This window comes from Peromyscus californicus, unplaced genomic scaffold (genome assembly GCF_007827085.1).
Source record: "Peromyscus californicus insignis strain IS unplaced genomic scaffold, ASM782708v3 Scaffold_9__1_contigs__length_137607984, whole genome shotgun sequence".
Lineage (NCBI taxonomy): Eukaryota > Metazoa > Chordata > Mammalia > Rodentia > Cricetidae > Peromyscus > Peromyscus californicus.
This window is the reverse complement of record NW_026294617.1, coordinates 122,951,307-122,975,554: the sequence shown is the minus strand read 5'-3', so window position 1 is coordinate 122,975,554 and position 24,248 is coordinate 122,951,307. Positions and strand designations below refer to the sequence as shown.

Genomic DNA, 24,248 nt, shown 5'->3' with positions numbered 1-24,248 from the left:
ATCAGAGGACAACTTGTCAGAGCTGGCTCTCTCTTCTTCTACCCTGTGGATCCTAGGAATTGAACTCTGATTAGGCTTGGTTACAGACGCCTTTATCCTCTGGGCCATCTCTCAGGCCCTGTTGATTTTTAAAGGGTGACTCAGCTCATATTAAAATACGTAGCCAGAAAGGCAGAGCACGTGTTGAAGTACTTTCTGTCAGTGCACTATACACACCCACAGATGGGAAGGACCAGCTTGCTTAATTCCGAAGTCTAGGCGTGAGACAAAGAAGTCAAGCACACAGGAGAGGAGGGGACTGATGCTTTCCTAGACACTTCCTCCTGAGGCTCCTTCATAGGACCAAAAGAAGCTCGAATACTGGTGCGAATGGGTGTACAGGAATACAGGAATATAGGCCTTCCTCATGGTTTCTTAGGTAAGTTAAAACTGCAACCATCAAGAATACAAAAAAAGACTGCTTGTCTTTTATTCAAGACTGATTAGTGAATGCCAGACTGCCAATAACAGGTCTAGAACAACCTCGGAAGACATCTGGTCCAGATCAGAAGAAGACAGTCCTGGATAGAGCCACTCACTCAATCAACACAAACTCCCAAAAGGTTTTGATAATCTCCAGTGGACGCACTAGATGGGCAGACAGCATCCCAGCGGGTCTGCGAATCCTTTAAGCAATGCAAACTACACAAAGCATATGCAGAGTACTTCCCTGCCAGACTTTAGTCCAAGGGAGCGAACTACAAAACACAGGCTTAACTGCTGCGCAGGATGACACACACCTGTAACCCCAGCACTTGGGAGGTGGAAGCTGAAGAATCAAAGAGTTCAGGGCTATCACACGGGGCTGCACAGTCTGTGGCCGGCTGGGGCTATGTGAAGCTTTGTGTTGAAAGAAAAGGAGAGGAGGGGAGGGGAGGGGAGGGAGGGAGATCACGATTTAACAGTATTGTAATTATACTAAGTATGTAGTTGCCCAGAAGTGCTCCTTCAGGGTGGGTGACAGGTATGAGCACTTTGAGGATGCATCTCTGCCCTCCCATGTGCTGGCCTAGGAGGATATACTGCTTCTGGCAAAGTGCTAGGGTGGAAGGTTCTCAGAGCCAGGTGTGGAAAGCCCACAGCACACCAGCCTGCCACGCACCCTTATCTTGGTGACCCAATACCCACTGTTCCAAGAAGACAATTCTAGTTCCCTTGGTGGTCAATAGTCTGGGCTCTTCTGTGATCATCCGGTCTGATCATAGCAGTCCACAGGGTGGCCATCCCCAAGGTCCTTGGCTCCAGGCACAGTCTGGCCAAGGCCAGGGTACATTTTTAACAACACCATGCTAATCCTTGCAGCAGAGCTGGGGGTGCTAACCACCGCTCCAGAACGAGGCTGACCACCGACTGAGCACTTCCTGTGTCATCCTGCTTCCATTCCGACAGCAGCAGAGTCAGGCAGGAAGGGTCCTTGCTTCCTGTTTCCGGTAGGAGGGAAGCAAAGGCCCCCCACAGCCCAGCACTTGCCAGAGGTGACTCAGCAGGTAAGTGACCCATTTTCTCATCAACCCCTGCCGCCTGTGCCTCCTCAGGAGGGCGCGGCTGAGCGGCGTCCTTGCACCGTGTTCTCCATTTTGAGTCATTATCAAGGAATCCGAATGAGCTTTATTCAGAAGCCTGGTTTCTGAAAGGGCCCATTTGTTTTGCCGTGCATACATATGACTTTCTCTGCATATTCCACCAAACAAAACCATATGCATTGCCATAGCAACACTGCAACACACACACACACACACACACACACACACACACACACACACACACACACACAGTGCAATCTTTGCAAGCAGAGAATTTCAAAGACCTGTGGGAATTTCTTGTTGTTGTTGTTTGTTTTAAATAAAAAGACACTCCATCTGTGCAGATCTGAATAGAATCCCATGGCAACGGTGCAGACAGACATATGCTTGGGTACCCCCTCACACAGCCCCACTTTTTTCTTCTTCCCAAACCAATAGTTTTAGATCATTAGAAACTTGGCTACAACATTTAAGCAGGGCCCAGTTTGAAGCCCAGTGAAGCCACCAGATTGGCCTAGACCTCCAGGGAGACAATGGCCAATGCCCGGCACTGGCTCTGCCCGCCAGCTGTCATCTGCTGGTGCTGGCAGCATGCAGAGTCTGGGGCCCTGTCCTTGGCCTTGTGGAACCCTAGAGCCGGTCAGGTCCCAGGCACTCCTGCCAGGTACTACAAGTCCTCTGTGTGCATGTGCGTGTGCGTGTGCGTGTGTGTGTCTGTGTGTCTGTGTGTCTGTATGCACGTGCTTGAGATCTGTTGGGGCCAAGCCACTCAGAGCTGTCTCATCTAAGTCGTTACCACAGCATCCTCTGCACTATATTTCATCCATGTCACCTTATCAAAGTGACATCACTATCAGTCACACCTCACAAATGAAAACCTCCAGCCTCAGAAAGGTTAGCAACTTGCCCAAACCAACAAATTAGGAAAGGCAAGAGGAGAGATTTGAATCCAGGACCGTTCTAGCTTTTGCTTTACTCTGATCACTTGAGCCTGTGTGATGAGTCCTTCTTGGCTAGTTCCTGGGTGCAGCTGCAAAAGATGGGCTGGGTCCTCCATTAGGTACCCTCTGCTCCCCACAAAGCCTCAGGTTTTATAGCATCATCATCATCATCATCATTATTATTGCTTCTACTACTATTATTTTAAAGATTTATTTTTTAATTTATGTGTATGGATATTTTGCCTGCATGTATACCTGATACCCACAGAAGCCAGAAGAAGGAATCAGACCCCCTGGAATTGGAGTTACAGATAGTTGTGAGCTGCCACGTGAGTGCTGGGAATCCAACCCAGGTCCCCCGGAAGAGCAGTGACTGTTCTTAACTGTGAGCCATCTCCCCAGACCCATTATTAATATTTTCTCTAGTCGTAGTATTATTTATGGTTTCACATGTTCTAATAAATGATGAAATTCTCCAGCCACTGGGGACTGCACAGTGGTTATCAGAAAGTCGAGTGCCCTCTAGCTGAAGGAGAGGAGTTTCGCCAAGTAAACGCCATTCTGCCCATCTCAGTCACAACATGCTCTCCTCCGTGGTCCTTGGCCACTTCCTCACTGAACTTGGGGGGCTGGAGTTATCCCATTGGAGGTCAGAGTGGAATGCTGAAGGGCCACTGTCAGTTGACATCTAGGAGAGTTCCTCTTTCTGGAGGGCTGGGCCCAGTGCTGGGTGTGGGAGAAACGCTTTTAAACACAGCCTGTTCACATACCCAGGAGACAGACAGTGTTAGTGTTGTTGTTAACACACCCAGGATCCAGCGCCTGAAGCTTTATATGGGCGCCTATCCTGTCCAAGCGTCTGTGGTGACAGAATGAGGTCCCACTCAGGCTGGGCTTGGGCTTGCCCAGTGGGGAAACACTGCTAAGAATGAGCCAGGAGGGATTCTGCAGACTCAGGCAGAGTGGGAGGAATGGAAACCTCCCCCACTTCCTGGTCCAAACCCAAAGTGGGATCCAAAGTTCAGTCAGGAAGGGTCTTTGTTCACTCAATTGTTGTTGTTTTCAGAACTCAAGTGGGAATGACCCAGTGAGGAAGGAACAGGGGCACAGCTTGCCCTGGTCACACGATGAAAAGACCCACGCTGGCCAAAGGTACATCCCTCCTCCACCCACCCCTTCAGAGGGAGAAGGCCCCTGCTGACCCGGAAGCCTAGTAAAGCATTCCTAGGGGGGAAGTCCCCGCTTCTTCTCAAGGGACACTGTGAGAGACCTTGTTCCTCAAAGCGCAGGCACACAAAGGGTTGTGTGTAGATGAGCTATTGTTCTAGACATGCAATGAAGCATGAGGGATGGTGTGTGAACAAAGGCTGGACAGAGGATGTGCGCCCAGATGCCGTCTTGGCCAGGTTGCAGTGGCAATGATCTAATGTCTTCTGGCTCCTTCCTTCTTGGCTTTTCCAATTGGGTTTGAATATTTGTATTACTGTATTATTTCCCTGTACACGTGCTGTTGCTGTACATGATTAGGTCATTTTCATAGCTGGGCGAGGAGACACTTCAGAACTGAGAGGAGCTACAGCTGCCGGCTGCCCCCACGGGGATGCGCACTCGGCACTCCTTCCTGTTGTCCTCAAAGCTGCTACCTGCACCAAAGATCTAAGTCTCTATGTGTGAAATCTAGTTTGCAGCACTAGGAAATGAATCCAGTATCTTGTGCACCCAGGCCAAGCGTTCTCCCACTGAGCTAGATCCCCAGCTGAGGATCCAAGTTTTAATTTAAGAACTACAGGATCTCTTTAAAGGCAGGGTAGGCACAGCTTGCTTTTGTACACTTTGGGTTGCCCATCTAACCACATGGTTCTTAGGGCCAAATATAACCCCATACTGTTAGGTTCTGGACAAAAGAGAGGACCGCACCACACTGGCCTGAGGCTTGTGGTCCATGGCGGATGTGCTGAAGCGGAGCCTGAGCAAGGGGAAAAAAGAAAAAGAAGTTGTGGAGAGGGGGTTAGACAAGCTTGTCCCAGGGGCGGGGCCAGTTCAGAAATGTACATAGCTGCTCGGAGCTACCACCGCAGAAGGCCCAGGCACCTTCACTGGTGTGGACCTTACCAGTAAAATACCTCCACTGAGGAGCTACCTCAGCTCTCAGGGGCTTGTGGACTTTTGGCAAAACCAAGGCTGAAGTTCATTCTCTGTTATCTCTGAAAATAAAATTGGACTAAATAAATGGAAAGTCATAGCAATTAGAGTCACTGGGGAAGCTCTCTGGTTCCTCTAAAAATTTTATTACATGCTTATTTATTGATGGAGTTGGGCCACACGCCGAAGTACACACGCGGAGGTCAGAGGACACCTGTGGGGTCAGTTCTCTCTAATATGTGAGTTTCAGGGATCAAGCCCAGGTCACCAGGTTGTTGACAAGTGCCTTTACCCACTGAGCCATCCTGCTGGCCCCCTCTTTGATTCGTAAAATCCTTCATGACCACACGTGTCTTACCCTGGTCAATGAATGCCCCTTTGCAGGCGGAATCATCTCTCGGGCTCACTGTTACTTCTTCCTCCTGCTTCTGCTCTTGGGTCTTTACTGCCGACTCTCTAACACCACCCTTGCTTCTCACGTTCACTACTGCTTTTAGCCCAAGTCATTCATGTATCATCTATTAGATGAGTGTTGAGTGTCTTCCACATGTGGAGCGTATGGGATATGCTAGAGAAATTCAGCAGGTGAAAAAAGGAGAACTGCTCTTGGGGAGCCTACAGTCCAATGAGGAAGACTGACAAAGTGTGATGACATCACAGGACAGGGGCAGGGACCCTGATGAGTGCTGATGACATCACAAGGACAGGGACCCGGTCTGAGTGCTGATGACATCACAGGACAGGGACCCCGATGAGTGCTGATGACATCACAGGACAGGGACAGGGACCCTGATGAGTGCTGATGACATCACAGGACAGGGGCCCGGTCTGAGTGCTGATGACATCACAGGACAGGGGCAGGGACCCCGATGAGTGCTGATGACATCACAGGACAGGGGCAGGGATCCCGGTCTGAGTGCTGATGACATCACAGGACAGGGACCCCGATGAGTGCTGATGACATCACAGGACAGGGGCAGGGACCCCGGTCTGAGTGTTGAGTGCAGCTAAATGTGAGACGATGAACACACAGAGACATGGATGCCACACCCTGATTCTCAGATGACAGATGATGTGTCTGGAACTGAAGAGATCAGTCAGGAACAAACACCATGGTGAGGGTCACATTTATCATGAAGGCCAGACACCTGCCCTGTCTCCTTCTGGAGGTGGATGTGCTGATAAGGTGAATCAATAGCCATAAAAGTGTTTGAGAGCCATACAGAAATACAACCCTAAGTGCCAAAGCCATGATGTCAGTAACATATCGCTTCAACTGATGAGTCACTCAAGAGATTGATCACTAATTAATACTAAAATTTAACAATGCATTTTCAAATGCATTGCAAACCCTTAAAGAGAAGTTCTCTCTCTCTCTCTCTCTCTCTCTCTCACACACACACACACACACACACACACACACACACACACACACCCTGGCATCTGGAAACCAGAGATGAAGCACATGCTGTTTAAGAACGTCCGTCTATCATGTTTATACGGAAGTGTGGTTTTGAGAACCTTGTGGAGGACAGGAGACAAGGCTTAACACCTTCAAAAGATGGAGAACAGATACTTCTGCCTAAAAGTGAGGCCACAAAGGAATATACACCCAGTGAAAGGGTAGACTATAGCAAAAATAAAATGGACACAAACCAAAACCTGTCCGCTTGTCCTTGGAGGCAAATAAACTTGTGTGTCTAGACCTAGACTCAAGGTGTTAAAACCACAGACTCCCCTTCACATAGGTTTAGGGTTTGAAATTATACTCCCTATATGAGCTGAGAAACATTAACTAGAAAGCTAACTTAACTAGTACCAGGTTGGTAGCATCCCAGGATACAGGCAGAAGCCGAACTTTTCCAGAGGGATGTTCACATAGGCTTTATAGAAACCTAACAAGTACAGCATCACTACACCAGGAAATGAGACATCATGAGCAACAGTGAACAGAAACCACAACAAAAGATGATCAATAAGAAAGTGTTCAAAGAAATACAAAAGTTTAAAACCTAAAAATGATAAGAGTATTAGGAAGAACGGAGAAAAAGAAAATAGCAATTACATAAAAACACTATATTGTAAAATGTAATTGTATATTAGAGTATATAAAATAACAAAAATATTAAAATTCAAAGCAATGGTTGAGTACAAGTAGAGATAGTGAAGTGAAGACCAGGGAATCAAGATTAATCTGAAGAAATTACTTAGGTTATAAACAAAAGTCGGGGGAAGAAAGGGTCAAAGAAATGAGAAATTTGATAGTACAAGGGTCAGGAAGAGGATGAACTAGAACACGAGAGAAAGGCAGTTATTTATAGAATGGTTAAGAGGACTAAGGGCAGGAAGTAGGGCTTGTGTAACACTTGAGCAAAGCACCTGTGGACACTTGTGCACAGGAGGTGGCTAGTGAGTAATTTACTCCATCGGGCTGACCACACGCTCCAGACTAGGAGGCCCTTTACTTCATGTGCTATTCATTTTTTGGAACATTCATCAGAGATCCAGCAACGAACAACATATTCTGGATGAAGATAAGAAAGAGAGAGAGAGAGAGAGAGAGAGAGAGAGAGAGAGAGAGAGAGAGAGAGAGAGAACATGATGAGGACTCTGCTGTTAAGGGCACTTGCTGCTCTCAGAGAGGAATCTGGTTCAGTTCCCAGAACCTGTATGGTGGATCACAACCATCCTCAACTCCAGTTTCTGGGGATCTAGCACCATCTTACTGCCCCTGCAGGCACTGCACACAGGTAGTGTGCATTCACACATGCATACACGTACAACAAATCTTTTTAAAAGTGAGCATATCAACACTGGAGACACTTTACCGTGATATGGAGTACTTGATGGAAAGAAAGGGGCTGCATAGACAATGCCAATGGGATTTCACTAAGAAGTGGGGCCTCCATGGTAAGAATTCAAGGGCAGTCTTCCCCGGGAAAGACAACCAAGTGTACAGGCCTGAGTACAAGCTCATTTGCACTTGTGAGGAAGAGACACGAGGTCAGAGAGTCTGCAACTCAGTGACCTTGGAAGTGGTTTACCAGGTGGGCATGAGGAGCAGCCTTTTGTTCTTTTCTGGGAGCAGAGGGAAGTGGCTGTGGGGTTTTAGGCTCGGGAGTGGGGCGACTGGTCACCCTGGCTACTTGGTGGTAATGGACCGGGCCGGGGCAAGAACGGAAGTAGGGAGGCTGGTTGGTGATGTCAGTTGTGAAGAGCTAGCAGTGGCGTGGACCACATGGTGAAAGCCAGATGTCTGGAAACAATTGGATGCCTGGGAGAAGAGAACATATCTGAAGTAGATGTGAAAGGTGAAAGAAAGGGCAAGAGAGACCAATGAATCACCTTCTTCTTCCTCCTTTCTGACTGAGCAAATCGGTGAAGATCAGCCATTTTCCAACACAGAACTCCCAGAAGAGTCACACGCGGTAGGTTGGAAGTGGTGTGGGATCATGAAGCAAGTGTTCTGTTTCGTTCAAGCTCAGAGGCCTTCTGATTCTCAAGTAGACAGCTACATGGAAGAATGTTTGACCCCAGGCAGAGGGTCCTCGAGTCAAAGACTGCTCACACTTTGAGGGTTGTATTTCCTTTAAGAGTAGATGTGGTCAGGTGTACAACAGCCAGGGGACTGGCCATCTAGAGCTACAGACTGTGTGGAAAGTGTCATTTCAGTTACGAGTTCAGAAGGCTGCCTGACTTCCCGCCTAGCCCAGAAGTGCGGCCGGGCTCCTCCAGCCTGTTTAAATGGATACTTTCGGCTGCTGGTATACTTGTTAGCATTGTGTTTTCTGAGGGATGTCAAGAGATTGCAGCGTGACAAACCCAGGCTCTTGTCTTGGGAAGGGTAGAGAAGTGGTCATACAATCTGACTCCCACCCACTCCCGCCTACCAGCTGAGAACACTGTAGCCAAGAGGTCCAAGGGAGCAGAGGCAAGACCATGACACATCGGGAGAGACAAAGGAAAAGGAGGTCCCAGCATGAGGTAATGACTGAAAAATGTCATAGCCCATTACATAAGCGAAAGTGAAACCTGAGGAGCAAACAAACCCAGGGCTCAGATTGACATGAGGTCACTAAAGCTTACTTTGTGGTTGCTGACAGACATCACTGTGGAAACACAACCGTGTCCAAAATGACCACGGTGCGACCTGGGACCACATGACAGTGGCTGTAGGACCTCTCACAGGAATCCAGAATAACTTGATGAGCGCTGGGGTAGAGCTCAGTGCTACAGCACTTGCCTAGCATGCACAAGGCCCCGGATTCCATCCCCAGTGCTGCAATCAAACAAAACAATAAAAAGAACAGCTTGACAACGATGCCGTCTTCCCCAGGCTTACCCTTTTGAGAGAGAAGGAGCCTTCTTCAGGGATGAAGGGACCATGATTCACAGGGAACTGAAGACAGGGTATTCCATAGGAAAGGACAGGGAAACCAGTGCCTTACAGCACACCCAAGTCTGTTAGACTATATACTAGGAGAGCTTTCTCATAACATATGGCACAACATATGATTGTATACATATGTGTGTGTGTGTATAATCATATGTTGTGTATATTCATATATATATACACATATATATTGATATATAGTCATGTCCACTGTGGAACTGTACCCTTTCATTGTTAAACATCCAAGGCTGAGTTAGGCGGGGCAGTAGAGGCCTGTAGTCTCAGTATGTGAAAGGCGGAGGCAGGAGGAGCAACAGTTCAATGTCATCCTTGGCTATGTAAGAACTGGAAACCAATCTGGGCTACATGAGATTCTGTCTCTGAAAACAGCACTAGCCTTCAAGTCTGTCCCTGGTCATGTCCACTCTGCCCTGGCTTCAAGGAAACTCAGAGCCAAATTTGTGGCCACCCTTAATTTACTAAATATATAAAACTTTAGATACCATGTTAATCTCGTTGTAATTTTAATATTATTTTTTGAAACATTTCTGGTGTTTTGGGAACAGAGCCTCACATTGTAGCCCAGGCTGGCCTGCAATATACAATGTAGCCCAGGCTGGCCTTGAACTCACAGCAATCCTCCTTTAGTCTCTCCAGTATCAGGATTACAGTTGCAAGCCACCACACCCAGCTTTAGGTTTATTTTTTCATTCCCTTATTTTTTTTTCATTTCCATTTTCTCATTTAAAAAGTATATTTGATGCACTATGCTTTGGAATGAAGTCAAACACAAATCTGAATTCTGCCCAAACAAGGCAATGTGAAAAGCAGGCACCTGATGGGCGTTGTGGCATTTCAGTGAACCGAAGAGGTTCTAATTACTGTCTGTAGACACCCACGTCAGAGTCATTACGCTCATCAGACACAGTGGAATCTGGCGTTAACCTCGACAGGAGAGCAAATGAAATGTTCACAGACTAAGGGAGGCAGAGCCAACGAGAGAGATCAAAACGCAATTCCCCCCGCAGTGGGGCTGGATCCCACAGTAGCCAGAGAAGGGTTCAGGGCAGATCCTCTGGCTTGCTCAGTGGGCATGTCCTAGGCATGGCTGCTCTTTTTGGGTGAGTGGGTTAGAACCCACCTCTGCTTTCTGGATCAGTAGTTGTGAGTGATCTGGGAGTGGTGGCACAGGCCTGCGATCTCAGCACCAGGTAGGCTGAGGCAGGAAGATCATGAATTTGAAACACATCTGGGCTACATGGGGGGGACTCTGCCTCAAAGGAAAAAGCAGCAGTTTTTATTAAGATTATAATTTCAAAAATCCACCGTACAAAAGCAATACAAAGGCAATAAAAATCTAAAGGGCACTGAAGAACACAGACTACAGACTGAAACACTCTGTTCCTTCCTTTCCCTCAACTCCATTGTGTCTCTCTGTTCTTCAAGGTGGTGATAATCTGATAATCAGGCAGTGTGAATCCTTCCAGATCTTCTATGCATGTGTAGACATAGTTACATACTACATACATATTTGGGAGTACACTTTCTTTTTTACTAAAAAAAGACCTTTTCTGCTCACATTGCTTTTTGCCACTAATATGATTAACATGTCATAGATTCTACTCCTATTCTAGCTACCACATGCCAGCCACACACTGTCATGGCTCCAGAGCACATCATGAAATTATAGTAAATACACACTAAATATACTAAGCCTACTGAGGATCACTATTTTATGTTGTTTATAATATTTTGATCATATATATTAAGACTGTTCTGGACATTCTAATACCTGTGTACCAGAGTCCCTTTTTTCTCTTATTTACTTGAAGAACAGAACTGCTTGGCTGGGCTGGGGATCTATTAGCTCTTGTGGTCGAGTTCTTGTCCATAATGTACAATGCCATGGGTTCAATCCTTAGGACTGCAGAGAACAAACCAAACCTCTCCCCAAAACTGCAGGGTCAAAGGGTATACAGATGTTGAATTTTGATAAGCCTTTCTAAATTGATCAAGTTCTGCTGTACCTACTATGAAAGAGGTCATGATGAATATTGGCAATCTTTTTAACTTCAGCAGAACTGATTGGCAAATGTGTGGGTTAAGGAATTTCCATGATTGGTAGTGAGACTGATCCTTGTTTTCGGTTTCTTTACACCATGGTTACAAGTGAATTCAGAATAAAAAAATGTAGCTTTGGTTTATTCTGTACACAGTTAGATAACCAAGCCACACAGTGATATTTTGAGTATTGATTCCTAAGAAGCTTGACGTTTGAATGTATACATTTTCTTGTTAGACTCCCAAAACCACACTGTAACTGACATTTATTCTGGGGGTTCATATCATAGATTTGACCCTGAGCTTTGAAATATATTAGAACATTAGAAATGTAGAATATTCAGATATATTCCTTTTACCAACTTTATCATGCTAAAAATTACAAGTAGTGGGAACAGCTTTGACTGAATTATGGAAAGAGGAAGTTAGAAGACTATTGGGAGCCACTTTTGATTAATTAGTGGTTGATGGGGCACCATGAAAAACTCTAGCGGGTTCACAGAAGGTATGGTGTAGCTGACAGGTCACCTCCACACAGCATATTTTTACTTGGTCCTTGTGCTCCAAGGTCTAGTTTGGGGAAGAAATCACCTCATTGGTTCCTCTTTTGTAGCAGGAATCTTAGAAGGTCTTATTAATAAAAACAAACCTGGAGCCAGGCATTGGGGTGAATGCTGGAAGATCAGAGAAACAGAACAAGCCACAGCTTCCTCACCTTGCCAATTCCTCAGGTGATCCTGTTTCCTCAGACTGGATGCCTCTCAGCTGAACTGTGGTGCTCAAAGCCTAAAAGCTTAACCAGTCTAGTTCCTGGTCCTCACGCCTTATATACCTTTCTGCTTCCAGCCATCCTTCCTGGGATTAAAGGTGTGAGTCACCATGCCTGGCTGTTTCCAGTGTGACCTTGAACTCACAGAGATCCAGAGGATCTCTGCTTTTGGAATGCTAGGATTAAAGGTGTATGCTACCACTGCCTAACCTCTATGTTTAATATTGTGGCTGTTCTGTTCTCTGACCCCAGATAAGTTTATTAGAGTGCACAATATTTTTGGGAACACAATACCACCACACTCTTTCATTTGTTTTTGAGACAGGGCTTCTCTGTATAGCTCTGGATGTCCTGGATCTCGCTCTGTAGACCAGGCTGGTCTCGAACTCACAGAGATCCACCCGCCTCTGCCTCCCGAGTGCTGGGATTAAAGGTGTGCGCCACCATCGCCTGGTGGAAGTGAGGCTTTTCATTGCAGTCTCCACAAACTGAATCCAACGGGAAGGAGCATCTCCTTCGAACAGAGACTGGAGGATTCTTGGGAAACTGAGTGGCTGTTGGTCAGTCAAACATCAGAAGACCAAACCAGAATGACAACAAAAGCAAACAGTTATCTAGATTTGTCTGGTCCTGCCAGCTTCCAGTCACTACAGACAACAGGACAGGCTTTGTGCTCTCACACCCAGAATGGAGCCTGTGAGGCAGGACGTTCAAACCACTGACTCCATTTAGTTTGTGTAGTGCTTGCAACTTTTCACCTACTTATAGCCACCCTGAGATGAATATCTGCCCTAGAATAAGAACAACTACCCCCAGAAGTTACACCCATTCACCCCTCTCCAATTATCCCCAAATTCATAGAATTCCTATTCATTCATTCATCCATCATCCATCCATTCATTCATTCATCCATGAAACCACTATAGAGAAACCCTGTGCTTGACACTGGTCTAGGGGCAGAGTGGGAAACAGTGGAGTAGGCAGACAGTGTCTCCACCTGGTAACAGATGAGGATGGGAGCGATAAGCAAGGGGGTAGCCTGGATTTTAGATAGTATCTGAAAAGCAACAGAAAGCTATTCAAAGGTCTTGGGCAGACAAGAAGCATTATCAGATTATATTTTATATTCTTTATTCAAACTGATACGTAGAGACTGGACTTCAAGAGGGTAAAAATGGTGGTCAACAGACCATTTGGAGAACCAGTGTAGGTAGCAGCTAAGGTCAGGATGAAGGGAAAGCTCTCTCTGCAGCCAACAGATAGTAAACAGCAGGAGAACAGGCAGACACGTTGCAGGGATGTGATTAACAAGCCAGGAACATTATGCAGAAGCTAACATGACCCTGGGTCTACCAGGAATGTTGCCTCTGTAATAATTCTTCAGTGGACAGATAGTTGTTGAGAGGAAAAACGGAGCGAAGCCCTGCTTTCAGGGAATACTAAGTGACCTTAGGAGAACTCAATGACCTTGGAGAACGGGTAGTCTAAAACAAAGTCCCTTTGGATACAGAAGGGATAGTGGTTTAGAAATGGTTCTCTTTGGAATATTAAATAAGATCAAAATAGACAGAAGGGACTGATGTGAGGGAAAAGTCTGGGGAGTGGAAAATGATTAAAAAATATTATGTGAAAAAATAGTGCAGTTTTGGGGTGATAAACACAGAAGTCTGGGGGAGGGACTAGGAGGAGAGGAGGGAGCAGAAACTGCAGCTAGGATGTAAAGTAAATAAATAACAAATAAATATGGTGCAGTAAGTAAACTATTATTTTGAAAAAAAAAAATGTCTAAGTAGGGGTTAGCAGGTTCCAGTCTTTCTCCCCGTGTGTGAGCTTAGCCTTCTTTGGTTCATGAAATTTCAGAGAGAAGACAGAGGCCATCATGTTTCTCTCTTAGCGGAGCTGGTTGACAAAGGAACTTTGCAGCTTTCCCTTGTGCTGGGAGGGGACAACAAAAAGGAGGGGCACCTTGGTTCTGAGGTGGATTCCAGGGTCCTTGGCCCTGGGGTATTGCTTTTGAGACCCGACACTAGTTGAGAGAAGACAGTAGCCTGGAGTACTTGGCTAGCCCAGAGATAGAGCGCTCTGAGGGAAGCAGACAAATGCTGCAGAATGAACACTGTGGTGTAGCAGAGACAAGAGTGAGGCTGGCTCGTGCAGCTGGGTGAATGGTGGCCAGAATGGGCAACCAGGAAGACCTGGCTAGAAGAGTAAAGGATGATGAGTCCGTGCCACTCTGAGAGCACACAGGCTGAGTATGTTTCAAGAAGTCTTACTCCGAAGCAGAGGAGAGATACCACGAATGTGAACCTACAGTTGTCGCAGGGGCAAGGGTGGGCAGACCCTGATCAAGGAAAGCATAGAGAATGAACAGAGTCAATAACATTGAACTCAGAGTTTAAATGAAGGACCATGGACTAGTTTGGCCCCAAGCTCTAACTTTTGCACTGGGCTGTAGCACTCAGGGATACAGTGCATGCTCAGCATCTAACAAGCCCCAGATTTGACCACCACCCAAAACCCCAAATCAAAATTCCTGTAGTGCCCAGTGGTGGTGGTGGTGGGGCATACCTTTAATCCCAGCACTCTGGAGGCAGAGGCAGGTGGATCTCTAAATTTGAGGCCAGCCTGGTCTACAGAGAGAGTTCTGTAGGACAGCCAGGGCTACACAGAAACCCTGTCTTGAAAAAAACAACAAACACCCGCCCCCCTCCCAGTAGCTTCTCTACGGCCTGGAGTCCGACATCAACTCTTCTCCTCAGTGTTCACTACAGTTTTTAGCAACAACTAATTTGTCATTTCAGGTTGATAACAGAGGCCCTATTCCTGGTAGGTCCATCATCTAGGTCAACTCACAAAGACTCCCAACTAGTTCACCCCGATAGTCTTATCTTGTCTGTAGGGAGGAATGTTCCCAATATGCTCACACCCTCAAGTTGTCCAGGTCAGTCTGCACCACTGACTCAAAGCTTCCAGGCTTCCAGGGCTGTTAGCCCCAGGGCCACACAGGACATAGGGTAGAAAAAGTGGGATAGCATTCACTCTTAAAAACTGCCAAGCTCAGTGTGATAGTTTTTTAGCAGTGCTCTTACCCCAAAGGAAAAGTCACGAAACATGACAAAATCCACTAACAAGAGTTTTATCAAGATATGGGGAAAGGGATAGATGTGATCAGGCCTGCTGAAAGGACACATGTGAGAAAAAGGGCAGGGGAACATAGGGCCTGTCTTTTAAAGGCCAGGTTGCACCTGCGCACACAGGCCCATGTGGCAATTCCACACATGTGCATAGATCACGTGGTCACATCCATGCGATTACGTGACCACATAGCCATGGGGCATGGGTTACTAGGACGTATGGCTCGGAAATGACTAAGTGTCCCACTGGGCATGCACGACCATGAGGGCATGGTTGGAATTCCTATCACAGTGTCCCTTCAATTCTGTTCTGGACCCTAATGCTTTCATTACACAGTTCTGTCTGGTCCCCTTCACTGTCTTCTGCCTCCATTCCTTACCTCAGGGTTAGGTTATCAAGTTACTGAGACTTAATTTTCCCCTGTACTGGGAATTGAACCCAGGGCCTTGCACATGCTAGGCAAACACTCCACCATGAATTACAGTGCCTCGCCCAACACTGTGACTTTTGAATTTTTCATCCTTAGGTACGGGGGAGGGAGAAGACAAGAGAGGAAATAAACATTCATAGGCTGATCTACTGTGGGAGGCCAGCTCCCACCTTTTCCGGGGTTCCTATGAGGAGAGAGAAATAAGAAAATACTAGATAGAAAGACAGCAGAGAGGAGACAGAAACACAGGAGAGATTCGGGAGGACCTGGGTCAATAGCCAAAAGCACAGAAGTTTATTCAAAAGGGCTTTTTATAACGCCAAGGGGTGGGGCAAAAGACTCCCCTCTTGCTAGATACAGCCAAGTGCAGACCCTTCCAAACACCTGGTAACCACGCCATGGTCAAATCATCCCCTTATGGAGCTCGGTTGGGTAAAGCAAGCTCAGCTTCTGGACCCTGAGTAATTTGGGTCCTCCACAATCTACATTACTGACAGGCACACGACTTAAGGATGGACCCTGTTCAGGAGGAGTTAACACTGCAGAAATGCTTTAAAAGACTGGGGCAGGAGGAAAAGACCAGACACCACAGCTGTTAAAAACCACACAGTTTTGGTAAATATATGCACAATTTAAAAAGCATATTTGCAGAAATTTGGGTGTCTCTGGTCCAGCCCTTCCTATTAATCAAAGGAGATGCTGAGGATCGAGGCTCAGACTATGAGCCTAGCTCTTCTCACGGAGCCTCAATGAATTCCTCTCTGAGCCTCTGGACTTCCTTGGCCGGCGACTCCTTCCTCCTGGGACAGTTTTTGCCAGAGCAGAGCAGCCTGGCCCCCAGCTGCGCCGGCTCTCTCCGGTAAGAGGAAATGCTTTCAGCTTAGTCCATTAACACAAACATTCAAAAGCAAACACTCCAAAGCCACAGGTCGTGTTCGCATAAATAAAATGCAACAGAGAAAAGCTTTGCCCCAAGAAACCCAAGGGGTGTTTAAAAAAAACTACCCTTGCTTTCCAAGGAGGCAGGCAGCAAAGCCACAGCAATTCCATTGGTTTGTGTGCTCAGTGGAGCTGGGTGGCTGAGGCCACAGGCCTTTGAAGAGGAAATGCCATCCATGGTACAGGCAGCCAGCCAGCCCCGAGTCCTGAAAGTAACAGGGCTGTGAAGGGGAAGGGGGGCATCGTTAAGAAGGGAAATGTTGAAGGGACCAGGCGGATAAATGAAATTCTTTTCATCTAGGGACCCCACCCCACAGGGCAACTCACCGTGCCCCTGAGACAGCCCGGGCCTGGCAAATCCTCGGTGGCGGGCACAGCCCGGTGACTAAGGCTTCGAGGAGGGGTGTGCGACCTTGCTGAGGGGTGGAGAGGGGTGGTGGTGTCTGGCCTGAGCTATGCCTTTGCTTTGAAAGCTTTGGAGGAAATTAACTTTACAAGGTGCCTCCCTGTCTCCCAGAGTTATTAAAAGAAAGGAGGGAGCAGAGGAGAAACGGAAAACTAGTAATACTTCGGGGCTCTGTGATCTGACCGAGGATGTGGGCGGGGGATGAAATGACAAACGGGACAGACAGACATACAGTCCTCTGAACATCTAGCGATGAATGACTAATTAGTCAAAAATCCCCTAAGTGAACTAACTGGCTGTCAGAACTCCTGTCTCAATACGGCAAATGGAAGGGCAGTGAGTGTGTGTGTGTGTGTGTGTGTGGTGGGGGGGGGGTCGTGCCAATCTTGGGGTCACCAGGAGTATTAATCCCAGAGCTTCTGGTAGTCATCTTTATGGTTTGGGCCACGGATAAACATCTAGGTGTTGACTGTTCTTCCATTGATGGGGGGAAAATGTGCTACACCTCGAAATTCTTCAGAACAAAGCAAATATGGGGATGTTAACCGAAGCTGTTTCACGGGGTAGGAAGCCTGATGTTTCCTGCCTTTAATTGGATTTAATTTTTAAAGCCCTCTTGCCTAACAATAATCCTCGGATCAGGGGAGGCCTTACCCAAGCCTGGCAAGCCCAGTCAGTGTTCGGAGCACCCTGCTGGGAGACTTGTGCTTGCCCGGGCGCATGTACCCAGCAGCTTCTTCATGTTAAAAATGCATCCTGTTGGGATGGCAAGCCAGCGGTCGGAAAAAAGCACACCGGGAAAAACACAGTTCACTTACCACTCATGTCTGAGCCATCTGCCCCTTCCTGTCCTGCAGGTCCACAGAACTGCACAGGCAGGCTAGTGGAAAGGCTCCTGCCTGGGTGGCACTGACGAGGAAGTGGCCTTCTAATGGAATAGGCCTCTGCATGCCTTCCAGATCCCTGTTTAGCTAATAGTAGTAAAGGAGACATCTGCCGATGGTTTCATCCGTCCTTCGTTACTTCATACAGCCCTGCTCCCTTTAACCTGAGAAGCCTGGGGATTGTGGGACTTTATCAAATTGAGAGCAACTTCATTCAAGGGCTTCAGGGTAGAAATATACAAAGTCTTAATGGACAGATGTACTCCATGTGGGCTAATTTCATCTTCAGTGCCCCCCTGCACCTCCCAGACATGGTTTCTCTGTGTAACAGCCCTAGATGTCCTGGAACTCACAGAGATCCACCTGCCTCTATCTCCCAAGTGCTGGGACTAAAGGCATGCACCACCACTGCCCGGCTCATCTTCAGTTTTTATAATTACTTTATGTATCAGTAGACTGGAACCACATTATCACTCATGGTATATTAAGTGTTGATGTGCCAAGTGATTTATTACATAACAATCATGAGATTAGAACTGTATTATTCTACAGTGGGTGGAGGCTTTCGGAAGCTTTTGAGAGGGTATCAACCAGGGATTACAATGCTAAGAATTGAACTCAGTCCTATTTAACTTCCAGATCCGTTTTGTTAACTAGTATAGAGCCAAAGACAGCTGACCCAAAGTGTAGCAGTGGAGGGTGGTAGGAATTTCATGCAGAGTTAGAGATTTAACAGGCATGCATTCTGTGGACTCACGACCAGGAGGGTGGGCTGGACAAGGTTAGGTCAATGTATTCTGGATTTATTTATTTTTTTATTTTATGTCTGTGAGTGCTCTATCTGCATGTACAACTTTATGCCAGATGAGGGCATCAGATTCCACCTCCTACTATAGATGGTTGTGAGCCACCATGTGGTTGCTGGGAATTGAACTTAGGACCTCTGGAAGAGCAGCCAGTGCTCTTAACCACTGAGCTATGGCTCCAGCCCCTTCATATCCTAGCTCCTAATCTCTCATTGACCTGTGTTGAATTCTTTATACTTTCAGTCTACTTCAATGTCTTGGATACATGCTAGGTTCCAGGATTGAATTTCCTTTGCTCACTTACATGTGTATGTATCTTATTTTTATTAAGTTTCTAGGGACATTCTCGAAGTCAACCATTTGGGGTTCAATGAATTGGCGATCAAATCAAGATGGATAAATTAGGACTTATAAACGGAAAGAATTTAATCACTCAGTCACTTGACTATGGCATAAATGGTACAGTGAACAATAGACAAAATGCAGGCGGGTCAAGGGATGTGAGTCAATGGCAGGATGTTTGCCTAGCCCACAAGAGACGGTTTGATCCCTAATCCTGGCACAGGGAACCTGGAGTGGGGTTGAAATGTAACATGATTGATGCTGTCACTCCGTGTTCAACCGGCTGCCTTCACAGAAACATAAGGTCCAGGACAAGGGCTGGAACAGCTCTGGTTTATTCAAGACAAGTATATTAAGTGTTGTTCTAGACACAAAGCAGGTATACAGACAACTGAGTATTGAATCAGAAGAAAGATGAGAAAATGGTGATCAAAAGCTCCCAGCTATGATGACCTGAGGGGTGTGTTGGGAGCTGCAGAGTCATCACTGCCTTGGAACACGGAAGGTGGCATCGGGGGCAGAAGCAGAACTAAACAGAAAGATACAAGGCGGTGTGTGTGTGTGTGTGTGTGTGTGTGTGTGTGTGTGTGTGTGTGTGTGTGTGTGTTAATTCTGGCTCGGCAAGGGAGGCTTTTCTAACTACTAGAATTGTCACACAGGATGTGTTCCTCAAGTGGTGGTGAGCACACCACCCCTGGATATGGTCAAGCAGAAGCCAGCTGGCCCCTCTGAGGAGTGCATTGGGGAGAACTCTGATGTTGAAGACGTATGGGCACGGGAGATGAGTGCAAGATCTCCAGGACCCCTTCCAGCTCGAAGATCTCATGTGTAATATCTCTCTCTCTTCATCTGGCAACTGGGTAATCCCTTAAAAAAGCAAACGTTTGTTTTCCTAACCTTTCATTTGTCCTCCAATACAAGCATCACAACAAAGCCCATAAAATTACAAATTTGATGCAGAAAGTCCTATTTTTCTGGGAATCAGTATGATGATTATCTTTATTAAAATAAAAAATGTTCATGAAGCACCTAAAAATCACCTTGTCACCCTGAGGCACATGGGAAGGCACTGATCTCAGGGGAGTAGCTGATCTCTACAATCCTTTCCGTTCTAAGGGTTGGTCATCTGCAGTTTAAATCCTTATCTTGGAGGGGCGTTGGAAAGATGACGAGCCCTCTGTAAGAAGTCGCTTGATTGAGTCTCCTCACACCTCTGTCTTACTCAGGAAACCCCACTGCTGTTGCTAGAAATGAAGGAAACAGTCCAGAATGGCAAGACGGAAAGCAAAATGCCTCTCAGTTCTCTGTAGTATCACAAGGGGCTCTGGGGGTTCCAAGGCCTACATCCTCACAGCATCAGGTCCAATGGGATGAGGTAGTTCAAGTGTAACAGTCCATCTCACTTTGGTGTGGACTAGTCCGAAACCAGTTCTTCCATTTTCACGCCCCCCCCCCCCTTTTTTGATAACCCACTAAGTCCAGTTAATGCATCTGTAAAGAATGATTCTCCCGAGGGCAGTGGTGGCACACGTCTTTAATCCTAGCACACGGGAGGCAGAGGCAGGTGGATCTCTGTGAGTTCAAGGCCAGCCTGGTTTATAGCATATTGAGGCTCTTCTCTTTTCTTCAGCAGACTCTTGAATCCAGTGGCTATCGTTTACTACATTTCATTTTCTGGTTATTAAATCTGGCAGCGTTGCGGGCAAAAAAGAAAGCAGTATTTTGGCCACTGTTACTGAACAATTCACAGGGATGGACGGCACGGCTGAACACAGATCTGACTGGCTTCCTCCCAGTCATCATCAGCCAGACCAGCTCTCCTCACAGCAGTCACGTACAGTAATCTACCTTTAGCCTCTGGCAGTCGGAGCCTGGCCATGCTCACCCCCTTCTTTGCAGTCTGCTTAGGTCCCATGTGCTCAGGTCACTTGCACAGTTCTGAACTAAACAGAGGAGTGGGGGGCTGAGCAGTTTAGATCAATGAATCCTATCAGGAGGAGAGGATGGGTCAAGCCCATTTCAACTTGGAGGCTAAGAACAGCGAAGCCGGTCATTCCCAGAGTTGTTCCCAGGAGTGGGAGCATGCCGAGTGGCCAGCAGCAGGCTTTACTAGGCCCTTCAATGTCATTTACCAGTCCAAGCTTCGCAGACTCACGACTCCTCTTTGGAGTTAAAAGGCAATGTAGGAGATCATGGAATCATCGAAAGCATTTTTGGTCTAAGTCACTGAACTTCAAACACAGCACCTTTAGATAGGCTAAAACACTTGGTAATTAACTTGCTTCCCCTCCCACCGCTAAGGACACAAGCTGGTCAGGAGAAAGAACTGCCTTTAAAAGAATCAACTCAAACCTTACAACTGCTTCTTGTCACCTAGGAAGGCAAGAACGGAACACCTGGGTTAGCCTTCCCTGTGACTGTCCAAACACAGGCCAGCCACACAGCAGCTTCTGTAGAGTCACTACCTGGAAGACTGGATACCCACCCTCTTGGCATTCTTCACCACCTCCAGCTTCCCGTTCCCAGTGCTTAGAAGTTTTGACTGTGAGGGTCCAAATGTGGCAGAAACTATTAGAGGCTTCTAAGCAGCAGCAGCTGCAGAGGCCAGGGATGTTGGCTGAACAACTGACCAACCTTTCCAGAGAGAGCTCTGAAGCAGAGAACTTGAAAACACACCTCCCAGTCTGTCAGGAACATGGAAAAGGCTGCTGTCTCACACTGGCGAAGGCTTTAACGCACAGACTCCCAGCATCTGGTCAGCTAGCCCCCATACTTCAAAACACAGACACTGGATTCTCCTGTTCTTTAGGAACACAGAGCACCAGTCAACAGGAAGACCACAGGGCTCTAGGAAAACAAGACACTACTGAGCTCCAGGGACATCTCTGCACCGCAGATTTACACCATATGGACTTAAATCAGAACCCATGCTCGAGGAGCCAAAAGAAATCAAGATACCAAGAGGTGGATTGTGACAATTTCTTCTAACAGAAAAATATAACTAGAATGATAAACAGAAACCCAAGAGAAACTTGAGTTTTCTGAAATAAAAATGTGAAATTGCCATGTAATAGTTTCTGCATCTCTCGAGGGAGATAGGAAGCTTGCTTTTAAAAATAAAAACCATATTGGTTGGTTTCCTTCTTGGGTGCATGTCAGAGTATGAACCTTTGTCTCCAGTCTAGGAAATGAACACTCACACATTTTGCAAGACCTTTCTTTTGTCTGCCCTGGTGTCTTTATGGATTTCCTTCAACCATTTAATGTCTACTTTTGAACCTTTCTCAAGAATTCCAAAAGGTCATGAAATTATGGTATCTCCCACGTAGCTGCAATAGTTCCCACCAAACTCTGCCCTTCAAGCCTGTCCCATATAAAAGTCATGGCCAGTTATAGGTGGATGCACCAGCAGGCCGAACACATGGTTCTTCTAATGTTCAGTATGCTAACACACCAGTCAGCGATAGTTATTCTTGTATGCATGTGTCCTTTCCACGTGGGTCCACGGACCAGGCAGTCTTGGATAGTCACGCAACCTTGGGTCTGCTTTGACAGCTCTGAGCTGCACTTAGTTCAGCTGTGGGCAATTCAGAGGAGACAATGACAAAGACCAGATGCCAATGTTGGAGCCCATCAAAGAAACTGGCGGAAACATAAACAGCTAACAGAGGTCACTGAAGATTCTATGTTCAAACCAGCAAGGACTTAGAGTAGCATGAATAAAAGGCACAAAATAGCTGCTAAGGATACTGGGAGAAATGGAGAAAATTGGACTAATAAATTATGAATAACCCTCTTTAAAAAAATAATGTGGAGCTGGGTGGTGGTGGCACACACCTTTAATTCCAGCACTTGGGAGGCAGAGCCAGGTGGATCTTTGAGTTCAAGGCCAGCCTGGTCTACAGAGCGAGATCCAGGAAAGGCACAAAGCTACACAGAGAAACCCTGTCTCGAAAAACAAACAAACAAAAAATGTGGTTAGTTGGGTGTGATAGCATGTATCTACCATCCAAGCACTTGGGAGGTGGAGGCAGAAGGATCAAGTAGGTGCTCAAGGTCATCCTTGGCTACACAGTGAATCTGAGGCTAGCCTAGGATACAGAGATCCTGTCTTTAAAAAGAAAAAACAAAACAAAAAACCAACCAAAACCAAGTTTATGGATTAGAGCAGCTCTCAGACCTCATCAGAGTTTTCTTGTGAAGCAGAGGGAACAAATGTCTGTGGAACTGTTAAGCCACCACTGAGCCACAGTAACTTGAAACACAGGATTGCAGATAGCCTCTGTAGGCTGACGGTTAAGGAGGACGCGACCTAGGACGCCCAGCTTGGCTTGCCTTGAACGCTGGCTCACTTACTCTAAGCGGTCTGAGCATAATCCTCAATTATGCTGGACCTGTTTCCTCCTCCATCTGATGATGGCATTATATTTAAGTGACTCTAGAGCTCCCAAGTAAAGCATCACAGCAAGGAATGAAAAGAGAAAAGGGGGACTGGAGCCTTGACTTTAGTCACCAAGAGTATGAAAGGAAAAGTAGGCTCATACAGCTGGCTTGTCAAAGGCTAAAAGATGTGCGTGCCTGTGTGTGTATGTGTGTGTTTGTGCGTGAGTGGGCACATGCACGCAAACCAGAGGATAACTTTGTTTCTTAGGTGCTGTCCACCTTCATTTTGAGATAGCGTTTCTCACTGACTTTGAACTCACAGAGTAAGCTAGGCCATGTTGGCTGGCTAGAAAGCCCCGATGGTCACTCTGTCTGTCTATACTGTTCTGATGTTGGGACTACAACCTGGCAGCTGTTGCTTTCCCTTTTCTAAATGTGGGTTCTGGGGTTCAAATTTAGGTCCTTGTGCTTGTAAATTTTGTGTGTTGTAATTATGCTATTAATCCTATATGTTATGATTAGCAATTATGAAAAGCCGTATTTTGTCTTTGAAACCATTGTTTAAAAAATGAAAGAAGCCGGGCGGTGGTGGCGCACGCCTTTAATCCCAGCACTCGGGAGGCAGAGCCAGGCGGATCTCTGTGAGTTCGAGGCCAGCCTGGTCTCCAAAGCAAGTTCCAGGAAAGGCGCAAAGCTACACAGAGAAACCCTGTCTCGAAAAACCCAAAAAAAAAAAAAAAAAAAAATAAAAAAAAAAAAAAAAAAAATAAAAAATGAAAGGCCAGGTGGAGTGTCTCCCCTCTTAAAAAGAAATCCAGGATTACTGCAGAATGATGACGTTGCCATGGGTCTCAGTCTGTTTACTCCAGAATTTGTCAAGAATCTAAGAAAGGGCCAATGAGAAGAATGTGGGCTTTAGTACTACTGCCTTCTAAGGCTTTCGGGGAACCATTCCGACTTCACCCCTTCGAGTCTAACGTGATTACTCATTAAGACACATGTTTATTATTAATTGCTTGGGAATAAATATGCATATTAATCAAGTGAAGTGACAG

General features: G+C 46.5%; 1 long non-coding RNA gene across 1 annotated transcript; it reads left to right on the top strand.

The window, feature by feature from the left end:
• LOC128106391 (uncharacterized) lies at window positions 1–23,765 on the top strand. Its single transcript, XR_008216687.1, has 4 exons — window positions 1–1,526; window positions 2,772–2,832; window positions 3,570–3,655; window positions 19,470–23,765. It is a non-coding gene; the product is annotated as an uncharacterized LOC128106391 (long non-coding RNA).
• The last annotated feature ends 483 nt before the right edge of the window (window positions 23,766–24,248 follow it).